Here is a 12,953-nt window from a genome sequence, read left to right as displayed (position 1 = left end):
TTCTTTCAAGCCACGTTTCACCCTTACCCACACCCTAGCCAAATGTGGTGACACTTGTCACATGTTTTTAACTGGCTACTCTCTCTACATTTGAAGATCTTCTACCTGTAGCCAATGCTTCTCCGAAATATCATTTCAAATGTGTCCCTTACACCTATCCCTGGCACTTAGAACGATTATGGTGATTTTGCAATAATAATGAGGCAAAACACAATGCAGCGATGCGAAATTATAAACATTTAATTTTTCAAACCACACAGACAGACATACTTATCAAACAGTAAGGGTACCGTCCACAACATTCAGCTAACAGGTTTTCAAATATAACAGATATCCCACCATATCCAGCATTCACAGGATGTTTGCGATCTGTTAGAACTTTTTTCCTCTTAGTTTACAGCATTTAGAGAATCAAACAAGATGTTTTTTTCTCCTGACAGAAACTAGAGTTACAGGTGGCCTAACCATCTTCCTTCTGCAACAATACAACTGATGCTAGTAAATCTATATTCTTTTGATCCCTGCCCTGCATTGACCTACAAGATGTTTAAGTGCACTATATGCCCCATACTCTTGTTTCTTCCTCATAAATCCTTAGCACAATACTGTGCCCTCCATCCGTCACGCAACAACAATTCCACTGCTAAAAAAAAAAAAAAAAAAACGGGTGCAGATACTACATTTCTCAAAGAAATTAACATCCTGACTCCTTCGTACCCTTTGCTGTAAAGATCTTAAAGTGACATTTTGGAAAACAACCATGCGGTTATCTGAAAACCATTAAGTTACTAGCTTCTTTACAGGAGAGGTTCTGCTCAGATCACAGCTCTGATTTTGTTCCTCTGTCAAATGTTCTATTTTCGATGATCATTGAGGGGAACTAAGACTTCTGGCACCTTTACGTTCCAGTTGTGCTAGACTTATCTGCTGCCTTTGACACAGTCAACAACAATATTCTTCTTGACCATGTTGGGGCAGTAGATACCAATTAAAGTCGCAGGTAAATGGTTTAAATTATTTCTCTCTGGAAGTGTCCAAGTAGTCAAGCTGGTGAGTAAAACTGCAGTTAACTGAGTTGACAGGAACTTTCCCCCACTCATTGTGTTAAGAAACAGTCTGCATCACCAGTTTTTGTCTCAAAAAAGCCAAACATCCAAGTGCGCGACAAGCAGTATTTCAGTGTTTTTACAAGCTCTCCCTTACCTGGAAAGTAGACTCTCCTAGCTTGGAAGTGTGGATTCAGCCTGTCTATATCCAAGGAGATTCTTAATAGAGCAGCAGCTCCCTGCCCACAGGGACTTGGGCTTCAATTGACTTGGCCCTGATATAAGTTTCTATAGGTTGTTGCATATATTCTTGTGATTGGTTGTTTGGATTATTATTTCTATTGGCTTATGGATTAGGGTTGGTGTTGTGATTGGTACTAGGGTTTGTATTCCTATTGGTTCATGCTTTTAGGGTTGGTGTTGTGATTGGTACTAGGGTTGAGATTCTTATTGGTTCATGTTTTTAGGGTTGGGGTTGTGATTGGTTGTCAGGACTAGGGCTATGATTGTAGAATAGAGTTGGTTTTCCCATTGGTTGTGGGATTTAGGCCTACGAATCTGATTGGTTAGGACTAGGGTTCTATTAGCTAATATGGCTATTTAAGCCTAGGGCTCAGGACGTCTCAGCCTGGGCAGAGAGGCTAAGGGTGGAGAGGACAAGGCAGTTGCCTTTTTGGGCCTGGTTGGGACTGGTCGGGCCTCGGGCCAGAAATGCTGCTCAATTTCCCATTTGCCAGAAAGGACCTTACGCCCTACAAATCCATCAACATGTAAACATATCAGAAAAGACATCCAACTCATGCATCTCAAACTGATCTCATACAGACTACAATGTCTCATCAACCAACACAAAAACCCACATACTACAACTTTACACATATCCACCACACCTACAACAATAAAACACCTTTATTCTCACAGCAAATACTACTCTCTTAATTCCCACTAACCCAACTTGCCATGGCCCACACAACACAAAACCACATGATACATTACTATGAACCATCCAGATACACAACCCCTGTTCATACAAACCAAGAGCAATATCCTCTATTTGCTCCTGCCAGATCCCTTTTTATCATGACAATACCTAAACCCAGCCTTCCAAAACACAATCTACAAACGCCCCCCCACTCTCTTCACCAATTACACACAACCATACAATCACACTAACACAAACACCCCTGACCCACATCCATCCCCTCACACATCTCATACAGTTCTCCAAAACACATCAACACACACTATAATATTCTAATACAACTCACCAGCACTAACTCACATACAAATCCTTCACAGAAAACCACTACATCAATATCTCCTCTCACTATTACACAAAACAAAATAAGACCACAAATCAGCACATCAAAATAACACAATCTTTCATCATACCTTCTGTGACACCCAGGAAGAGGCACTGAATTGGCACCACAGCAATCTGGGATGATCTTAAAAACACAGTCGACCGCAATGGAGTTGCTGCACTACTTCTCTTGGACCTCTGATACTGTGGACCATGACACCCTAATTCAAAGACTCCAGGAAACTGGCATAGAAGGGACTGCTGCAGACTGGATTATAGCCTACCTTCAAAACAGAACTAATATCTATTCTTCCCCTTATCATTCACCTTTGCTTTTCAACATCTACATGATGTCATTACCAGAACTGATCAATGATTTTCAACTCACATGCTACAACTATGCAGATGACACAAATATTACTTAAATTGGAATGTCCCAAAGACATTGAAAACTCACAGATCTTCAGTTGCCTTAGAGCAGTTTATCAGTGGATGACTTGGAGCTTTCTCAAACTGAATGCTTCCAAAACGGAAATACTCATGTGGTGACTGGGAAAATTATGACCCACTGTGCACCTGGCCTGACTAACTCGGACCACCTCCTCAAGTATCCAAGGAAGTTAAAAACCTTGTAAATACTATGGAATCCAAGTTAACAATGAATGTCCAAGTGGACAAATTAGCACAATCAAGCTTCATCACCTTGAAGACTCTGCGATGCATCTTTACCCACCTCGGATTTCCACACAAGGTGCAGGCTACTATCTCTCTTGTACCATCGAAACTGGATTATGCCAATGGCCTCTACCATGGATCATCTCTATTATGAAAAAACTACAACGTATTCAGAACTCCGCTGCCAGGCTACTATTACATGTTAAGCCACACGCCCACATCTCCCATGCCTTGAGAGCACTACACTGGTTACCAGTTGCCAGAAGACCCACCTTCAACCTGCTTTGTATCACGAACAAAGCTATACATGGAACAGGACCACTTTTCATCAGAAACAAAATAACCAAAACCATTCAACAAAGAAACCTCCACCCGGCCTCAGAACACCACCATACAAGAAAGACAATAAGTGGTACACCCTTCTCCGTCCAAGCAGCCAAACTATGGAACTGATTACCCCCCAAATATAAGATGAATATCTTGCCTTCAAAAGACTACTCAAGAGTTGGCTCTTTCCTTCGTAACTATCATATCCAAACAGCAATGGACTGCATGTGCCTGTGTTGATAAATATTTATAATCTGATTAGGTATATATTCTAGATATGTATAGTTCTTTAGGAAATATGTATCGTTGCTATGTAATAATAATAATAAATTAAACACATACTCTAAGCCTGTTTAACAAATGTATATTTGCTTGTGGTTAAATATATACGTGTGTGTATATATATGCACATATATGTGTATATTATTCTATGCTTAACATGGTCAGAGGTCATTGCATAGCTCCTAGATAAGTTATATTTCTTTTTTATATCAAATGTTTCATTATTATAAGTATTCCGCAATTCAAAAATTGAGGAAAGAAATGAATGTTAGAAAAGTACACTTATTAGTTACCTTCAAATATTACAAATCTTGAAAGCCTGTGTTTATACAATACTACTTTTCTTCTCATAATATTACTCTACCCATTATTATATTCCTTGCACATATTCCCTTACTATGTATTAACATATATATTTATTACTTTAGTCCTACTGTACTAGATTTTTTTTTAAATACAATTAAATACAATAAAATCTATAAATGAAATTCAAACTATAAATAAATTAGTTAAAATATAGATAATGAAAGAAAAAAAGAAAAAATATTAATATAAAATTACATACATATGAAATAATAAATAAATACAAATATGATTTTACTTTCTAATAAGTTTTACTCTGTCTATCACCCTATGTCTCTATCAATCTATCCTCCATCCCCACTGTGACTCATCCCAAACCATTCTACTACTTTCATCTCCAAAATAACCCTGCCTAAGCTTTTCCCTCCTGCACCACATCTAGCTCACCCCAAACCTCAGTTTACTACCGTGATCTTCCAAACAACCCTACTAAATTATCCCTCATTTATCTCACCTTGACTCATCCAAAACCCTTACTACTACTATGATCTCCCTAACCCTTTCCACTGACGCTTCCCTCCTCCATCTCTCCTTTACTCATTTCAAGCCTCGTCCTATTGCAATAAAATCCCAATAAACACTTCTGGTTTCTTCCCGCTTCTATCCCTCCATTACTCTAGTCAATCCAACTAACAAACTCACATATCTTCTGTTCAAATAACTCATATTAATGCTAATACTGTACTCCTATTTCCCTATACTAATCCACCACTAATTCTTTTTGGATTCCAGAGTAGCATGCTACTAGCTGAAAAGCACTTTGACGTCTCATCAAGAGTAGTAAGCGCTATATAAATACTATTACAATACAATACTTCACTTACTAAAGGATTAAGTGAGGGTGGAAAGAATGCATATATGTATGCTGATGTCACCCAGAAACCTCAGTAATTACTCTAGCCACTAAATTAGAAGAAAAAAAAGGTAGATTTATGTAGTGCGGCTTATCACCCGTGAGGGTCTTAAGGCGCTGTCCGTCGGCAAGGGGAGATTACTCGATTTATCCAAAATCACAGAACGTTGCACCGAGACTCAAACCCATATTTCCAGCTCCCGAGGCAGCCGCTCTAACAGCTGCGCTAGATCCTCTCTCTATGCAACTATGCAATCTCTACGGCAGTGGATGGGAAGTAAGAGTCATTAAAATGTCAACAGAAGTTCTAATTGTGAATAGACAAAGATTTGTGGCTGGGCTCTTAAAGCTCACAGTAAGTCATTATCCCAACAACGCCCAATTGAACGAAATCTTAGAAGTTGCACAGAACAACAGGTGGACCTGACTGAACAAATATTTGCAATAGTTTCTTCATATTCTTCCCAGAAGGTTCCTGAAAAAGATTCTCCATACCTTTCAACGAACACGATACACACAGCTAACAGCTTAATTTTTTCTTGTTTGGCCTAAGCAATTCTTTTTTAATCTTAAGATGTCTCAGTTCTTGCCACATAAAATAAAAGTGATCCAGAATATTGCAGCCAGACTGATAGTTGTCGCTCCTCGCTAAACCAATCTTACAAAACACACTATCTCCCAATTAAGCCACTGATTCACTTTAAAACTTAATGCAGAAGCTCAACGTAGGAACTATACCTGCTTTCATAAAAAGGCAGTGAATTATACAAAACAGTGATGGCTAGAATACTTAAATTAATCTCATCCAGTGGTAATTGCTCAGCCCGCATCCAGGTCCATTATTATTTCGCACACCATGTAACCTTGGTTTGGATCCAGCCATACGCTAATCATTCTTGATCATGTTCCAAAGGAACAGTCCAGCCAGAAGTGACAGCAATAGCCCTTTCTGAACCAAAGCTCACTTCCACTTTTTAAGGAGACAAACAAACAAGTTATTTACCTTCATTAATGCCATATCTGGTACAAACTCAATCTAGCCAAGACGTCTCCAACAAGTAGCTTGTGAGTTACTGGTCTGAATTATAAATCATGTGGCACTGGAGAGACTTATAACTCACATTATTACCTTAAGTGTCAGTGGGACTGAAGTTATGGCTATCATGTAATACCCATTTAAAGGCATTCCAAATTCAGCATACTTTTCTTTTTTTTTTTTTTTTACTTTACTGTTGGTAACCATTACAGATGCACTGATGTGATGTCACTGCTGGCAATCCTAGATGGGGTGGTCACTATTGAATCAATAGTAATAATTCAGGATTCATTTAATTGATCCTAAGTAGTTCGTGTATTAAAAGAAGGTTGGAGACCCCTGATCTAGCTACAGATGCCTTGCCTTAGAATTATTCCCAGGTGTCAGACTGCAGCTGGACATATTTTGTCAGCAGTAACCCTGCATGCCAGTAGTTGGCATAATTTGGCTCCACATGGCAGTCTCTGCTGCACCCGAAGTGACAAGCATGGTGCCTAAATAGGTGCTACTCTAGTGCACTGACGTCAGTTTCTTTCCACAATTTACCACACAAGTAGCGGTGAACCACAATTAACACTTACTACTGTGAAACTAGAAGCCTGAAAAGGGAACAGCCCTGTATTTAAAATCAGTTCGCAGAGAGAGGATGGGTGAGTCGGTCAGGTGGGTTTATAGGGAATCTGTGGCTAGATAGTGTCTCTACCAGATAAGGTGTTAACAAAGGAAAGTAACTTGTTCTTCTCAAAGCCTTCCAGACGCAGATTCCTTACCCTAGAATCGACATCCAAGCAATACCTCCCCTGAGATGGGGCAGCAAACTTGAATTAGACTAGAACTCCTGCAAGACCGAACAGGCAAAGTGCCCATCCCAATGGACCGGACTGTCCCAGCAAAAGTGCTTGGTGGATGTGTGCAACGAAAACCATGCTACAGCCTAACAGCACGCGGCGTCCCCAATGGCTCATAGCTCAGTCCTCCCTCTTCAATGTCTACATGACACCACTCACAGACATCAGATCGCACATAAACATCATCTTCTATGCGGACGACATGCACCTCATTCTCTAGCTCTCAGCCGACACCACCTTTATGAAGACCAAACTCTACAACTGTATGAAGAATGTATCTGTCTGGATGAGGGGCAACTGCCAGAAGCTCAACACAGACAAAAGTGAAGTTCTGATCTTCAGCAGACCCACTGCCCTCTTGAAAGATTCCTGGTGACTGTCAGAACTCGGACTCACCTCCACACCCAAAGACCATACCTGCAACCTCGGCATCACCCTCTACAGCAAACTCTCCATGAAACGTCAGGTCAACACCATCTCTTCAGTACATATGCTCTGCAAGGTTTTCAAGTGTCTCCCCAACTACATCAGGAAGACAGTAACGCAGGCCTTCTTCACCAGTTGACAGGACCATGGCAACGCACTCTAAGCAGGCATCACCACTGAATTCATGCAAAGACTTCAGATGATTCAGAAAGCAGCTGCAAGACTGATCCTCAACCTGCCCAAGAGAACCCACATCACCCAGCACCTTAAGTACCTCCACTGGCTCCCGATCCAGTTGAGATGCAAGTTCAAACTCCTGATCAACACCTACAAAGCCCTCCATGACCAAGGACCTGCCTACTTGAACCACCACCTGCACTTCCATCGACCTCCCAGGAACCTCCACTGCGTACTGCCGTCACACAGATACCTTGCATATGCCACTGCCTTTCCAGAGGACACTGCTTCTTCCATCTCACCGCAAAAGCCTGGAGCGCCCTCCCCCTCTGCACAGTTCCCCCACTTCAGGAAAGGGCCCAAGACCAGGCTCTTTGATTAATACCTTCAGCAGGTGCCTGAATACCCTTTTCTCAGGTGACAGGCCGCACTCTACATGTCCGACCTGATTAATGCAGAAGTGTGCCTTCTTCCCATTAGACTTCATTATTGCCATTTGCTTGAGTTTGGAACGTCGTTCTAGAGAAAAGATTTAGGCAATTTTATAAAACATTTAAATGATGCATATTTTATGTAAATTATAACCTGCTGCTGAGGACCTCACTTAAAAGCGCTTAACCAGAGTGATCGAGGAACTGTAAAGAGGGAAAATGCCTTTAACAAATAGTAAACCCCAAGGACGAAGGGCTATAATGGCTATTAGAGCATTACACCCAATGGGTGTATAATGTTTCAAACTAAATAGGGAAAACAGAAAGACAAACATTGTAACTTGGGAGCAGGAGGTCTGTGCCAGTCGTTGCTGGACCGTAGCCACTCCCTGGTCTTCAAGCCAAAATTCCAAGTTGCCAACTGTTATCTTACGATAAAATAATTTCCATAGACTAAAAAAATATATATATTTTCCTGTCTATGTTTGAGGGAGAGAGAGAAAGATATGCCGCAGCCAGACAACGTAGGCAGGAGGAAGCCATTATCTACACTATTGAAGGGGCTAAAGGGTGGATAGTGCAGTATGAGATCAGACTGATTCCTGAACAGGAAATGTTTGTACTTCATGTACCCTATATAAAAAAAAATTAAAAAGAAAACAAAATAACACAAAATTGTGTCAACTTTGTAACCATTCCCATTAATTTGAGCTGTAGTTCGAGCTTTTCACATCGCCCATTTTTTTAAAACATTGATATAGCTAAAACTTCTTTACATATTTGCGCTCGGAAATGCACAAAACTGAGTGTTGGCTATGGTCTCTTTCGTATATTTTCTCAGGTCTAACACCTGAGCAGAACCACCAACAGCAGATATCACTCTTTACTAGATAAACTACTACACTATATCAAATGTATACTCACAGCTTCCTATGTGCCGATTACAAAAAGAAACCTACAAATATTTCCCCCTCTAGAATTAGCATTCTTAATATATGTAACAAACAAAGCGGGTTATCTAGAGGAAAAACAGAATGAGTTAAGTGGGAGAAAAGCAAATGTTGGTAATCAAAGCACTTGTTTTTCAAAATGTACAGCTTTTTATGTTGGTGCATTCTGTATAACCCTTTATTCATGTTCACAGACGGAACTTTTCTTTAAAGGTTGCATCCAGTTCAGTCAGCAAGCTATACACTGACTTTAGACCACACATTTACTAAATACATTTCCAACAAGCAACACCTCATAAATTGCTATACGATTCAGGGACGTAGCTATTCCACATCCTTCTGCTTTGAAACAAATGGTATCTCGCTAGGCTGCAAGACACTTCATGGGGCTGAACAACTGAAAAAGCTGAAATACTTAATTTAAAAAAAACAAAAAAGACTACAGTACCTCATTACAGCATAGCTGATTGTGGGTCACCTTGCACTTCTATCTATACCTTCACCTTGGCAGCCTCCTACCAGGTTTTAACTTCATTAGCAAAGACAATAGACCAAAATACTTACCACTGTCACCTTTCACCCTGCCTTAGCCAATAATCCCAATTTGAAAACTTTTGCGCACAGGTCTTTCTTCACCATCACTCTTCTTGCAGTATGCAAGAGTAAAACAGTAGTTACTGATCGATCTGCATCTTTTGTCATTTAATATAATATTGTAGTGTTCTCCCAAGAAGAATGTGAATCCACAGCAGGTTTAGGGAAGAATAAAGTTAAGTTTATTTCCAACACAGGAACTCCATCCATCATCCAACATTGCCAGTTCTATTAAGAAAGTATTAGCTATATAACATATACTAGTATAAGCCAAATATTTAACACCTACACCTATATCCAACATACGACACCATCCACTTTTAAAAAACAGAGAGAACACACAAAAACAAAGATAAGAATAAAAGAAAACTGTCAAAACAAATCTTAATTTTTCCTTCGAAGTCCAATGTGACTCAAATTCCAAATACAACTGTCTTCTAATTGTACATCTACTTTAAATAAATGTTACAACTGTAAGCAGTGAACTAAATTCAGAGTTTCCCACAATGTCGTTAGCAACTTTCGCCACAACTAAATCTCTCACCTGTACATCAATTTCACAAGCAGGTTTACTCTTGTGAAAGTACAATTTCCTCTTGACTTGGTCAATTCTTTATTCACACTTCTTGAATTCACTACTCCCCTCAATAATTGTGTTGTCTGACTCAAGCAAGTGACACGTTACAAGCCTTCCTTTCTCTAAGCAGTGCAAAAGGTGTTTCTCCAGTAGCAGCATGAGGTGTAAAACTGCACTTTTCTTTTGCACATCTCACTTTACCAATCTCTCATCATGATTCTTGCCAACAGAACGCTTTCTTTCAATGTTCTGGTAAACATGTCATTTGCTTCAGGATAAAACAAAGATTCTGTCCTCATTTACACAAAACGTTCATTTCTTTGGAAACCAATTGAACTCTATTGTCTATGATAAGGATTTTGGGATTATTCTCTTAAGCATAAATCTGGTTGAACACTGACAGACCAGGAAGGTACATCAAAAATGGCAATTTCTAGGCACCTCAATATCGTGGCATGGACCCAAAAGTCCAAAGTCCCAGTATATTTAAAGAAACCTCTTCTCATGGCTTTTTTGGAAGCTACCTACTTACCATGAGAAATGTTTAACTTTGTTGGATTCATCACTTAAACTGCAGCCCACACACTCCTGTAATACTATTCCAACCTGTAAATCCATTCCTGGCCACCAGTAACTCTTCAATCTTCCTGTAGCCTTGCATGTGCCTTTATGTCACTGTGAGCAAAATTACCAAAATCTCAGTCTTACACTCAAAGATGTGCAGGAGCATTTTAATAATGAAAATTAATCTAATTAATATGTAAAAATAAATGTGTGGGCCTCAGACGAAAAGCTGCATTTTAAACGCAAAAAAAGACAGTAGTAGGCTTTCATAACTAATGTTAGTTTAAAAGAATATGAAATACATTTTCATTTCACAAAAACCCTGACCTAGGCCAGGAATGTAAGCTGTTAAACATTTAATGAAGCAAATGTGCGGAGATAGATGGATTTAACAAAACAAATTTATACTTTGACCTTCCCATATGCATAGATTTCACGAAATATAATAAGGTATTAAAATGTTTTGGTAATTTCCACAGAATGTTTTAAATGAACAATAACATCTATTAGCTTAGATGGGTGAGAAACTCATTACCTCATGTAGTAACGTACAGGCCTAACCAAGAACAGTTTTTGACTTGTAGCAAATGAATGGTGAGAATTATACATAAAATACCTCGACTTGCTAAATGTACATAAAATGATTATTTCTACGTTTAATTTCTGACGACGGAAGCTTTCTTGTTGCCAGGATGACCTTGTGCATTGATTTGCTGGACTGACTGAAGATGGATACAATTTGTTGCGAATAGTTGATATGAAGCATTACAAGATGTGTGTTCCCAGAGTAGGCAAAAAGCAGAAGACTGAGAAATGAGACCTTCACTTCAGATATATTAAGACCCAGACTCTTTGCTGACACTTCTCAGATTCATTCTGAGACCCTTTTTTTCCCCTTGCCTAATGTATGCCGCTCTTAGACTACTAAGTTTCTTGTACCTCTCTGTATCTGCTTTATAATTTGAGATTTAATGCTAAAGCTTCATGCCTTTAACTCTTGAATTTAGATATCTTTATAAGTTCTGACTAACGCTTTTGTCTCTTTCTCCATAGCCTAGAATAGGGAATTTTCCTTTATGGAACACACTTTATGCAATTGTACTGTTATTAATGATTTATATTGATTAGTTGACTGATTTCCTCTGAGGATAATCAATAAAGATTTACTTACTAAAATATTTTAATTAAAGCTTTGAAACTCAAACCAGATCTCATCATTCACTTCCAAGATTGAAATTGAAACTAGGATGAATGAATTGGTTTTGATTTACAGTTCCCGATTCATTCTTACTTATGGACAAGGTCCATCTGCCTTGGGCCCAGGTAGAGCGGGGACTTTAGTCCTGATGCCCCTGCTCTAACAGGTGGAATTAACCTTAAACTACTCATCAACAATCCATCTCGTCAAGGGACTTCATCTTTTACTCTTGAAATGTCCTATCATGCCATCAGAATCTTGTAAATTAATCCTTCCTAAATTTCCATCTTTAAGTTACAGGCTCACAGCTTTTATATCCTTATATTTACCCAATTCTTCTAGCCATTCCTCCTCCGTGACACGCACTTCATAGAATTAACACACTTAGCCTAGTCATCTGTCCACCACTCAACTTTTTCGTTACTATCCAAAACGCTAAAGGCAACCATTCTAGAGAGAATGTGCTGCCTTATTAGAGCACTGGAATGTTGGGGGCGCCACTGGAGACAATGGAGCACTCTGGGCTTTTACTGGCTGTTAAAAGCCCAGAGCGTCAGAATTCCAATGTTCTTTGTTCACAGCCATAGGTTTTAACAAAGGCCTCACAGAGCCCAAGGGGAATTAAATCCCCTCAGGCTCCATGAGGACTTTGTTTTATTTATTAGAACATTTAGCTCTTTAGTGGCAGAATATTCTAATAGCCTCATCGCCCTTGGTAGCTGGACTATACTGGTAATTTAAGTCCTGCTCCCTTGTTAAAGGCTCTCACCTTCGGGTCCGACATTTAATGTTGGAGGGGCCATTTAATGGCTGCTGTAGCCCGCTACGGCGGGCTCCAAGGCTATAATGGAACGCTACAGTATACAATAACACTATCCAATACAACAATGATGATGATCTCCCAGTAGCACATAGACATTCATGAGCAGACATTCTAAAAGGAACCCTCAAAAAGTCCTACAGAAAAGTGTTAGCTATGTAACTCGTGCAAATGTGAGCAATGAAATGAACATGAATAATTATTTCATGTATTCCAGTATTTGATTTAACATAGAAAATGTATTAACATAGAAAATAACGTGTGACTCAAAATGTGCCTACTTGATTGGCCACTATCATATACAAAGTTATTCGTTTATAGTATATTAACATCTATTAAGAGTTTATGTATATTAGAAATTGAAGTACTCTGTCGTACTTACAGCTAAACGTTATGAATTTTACTTGTGCGAACTAAAAGGCCTCAAGTGAGCGAGGCCCAACCTAAAACTGAATGTCTGCCAAATACTGAAAAATGAAACAT

General features: G+C 39.3%; 1 protein-coding gene across 1 annotated transcript in view; it reads right to left on the bottom strand.

Annotated features, from left to right (window-relative positions):
- Nucleotides 1-12,953, bottom strand: part of PDE3B (phosphodiesterase 3B) — a 1,361,488-nt gene that overhangs the window by 1,047,189 nt on the left and 301,346 nt on the right. The window lies entirely within an intron of this gene.

Source organism: Pleurodeles waltl, chromosome 3_1 (genome assembly GCF_031143425.1).
Source record: "Pleurodeles waltl isolate 20211129_DDA chromosome 3_1, aPleWal1.hap1.20221129, whole genome shotgun sequence".
Taxonomy (NCBI): domain Eukaryota; kingdom Metazoa; phylum Chordata; class Amphibia; order Caudata; family Salamandridae; genus Pleurodeles; species Pleurodeles waltl.
Note: the sequence above shows the minus strand (reverse complement) of the source record. Positions and strands in the feature narration are given on the sequence as shown.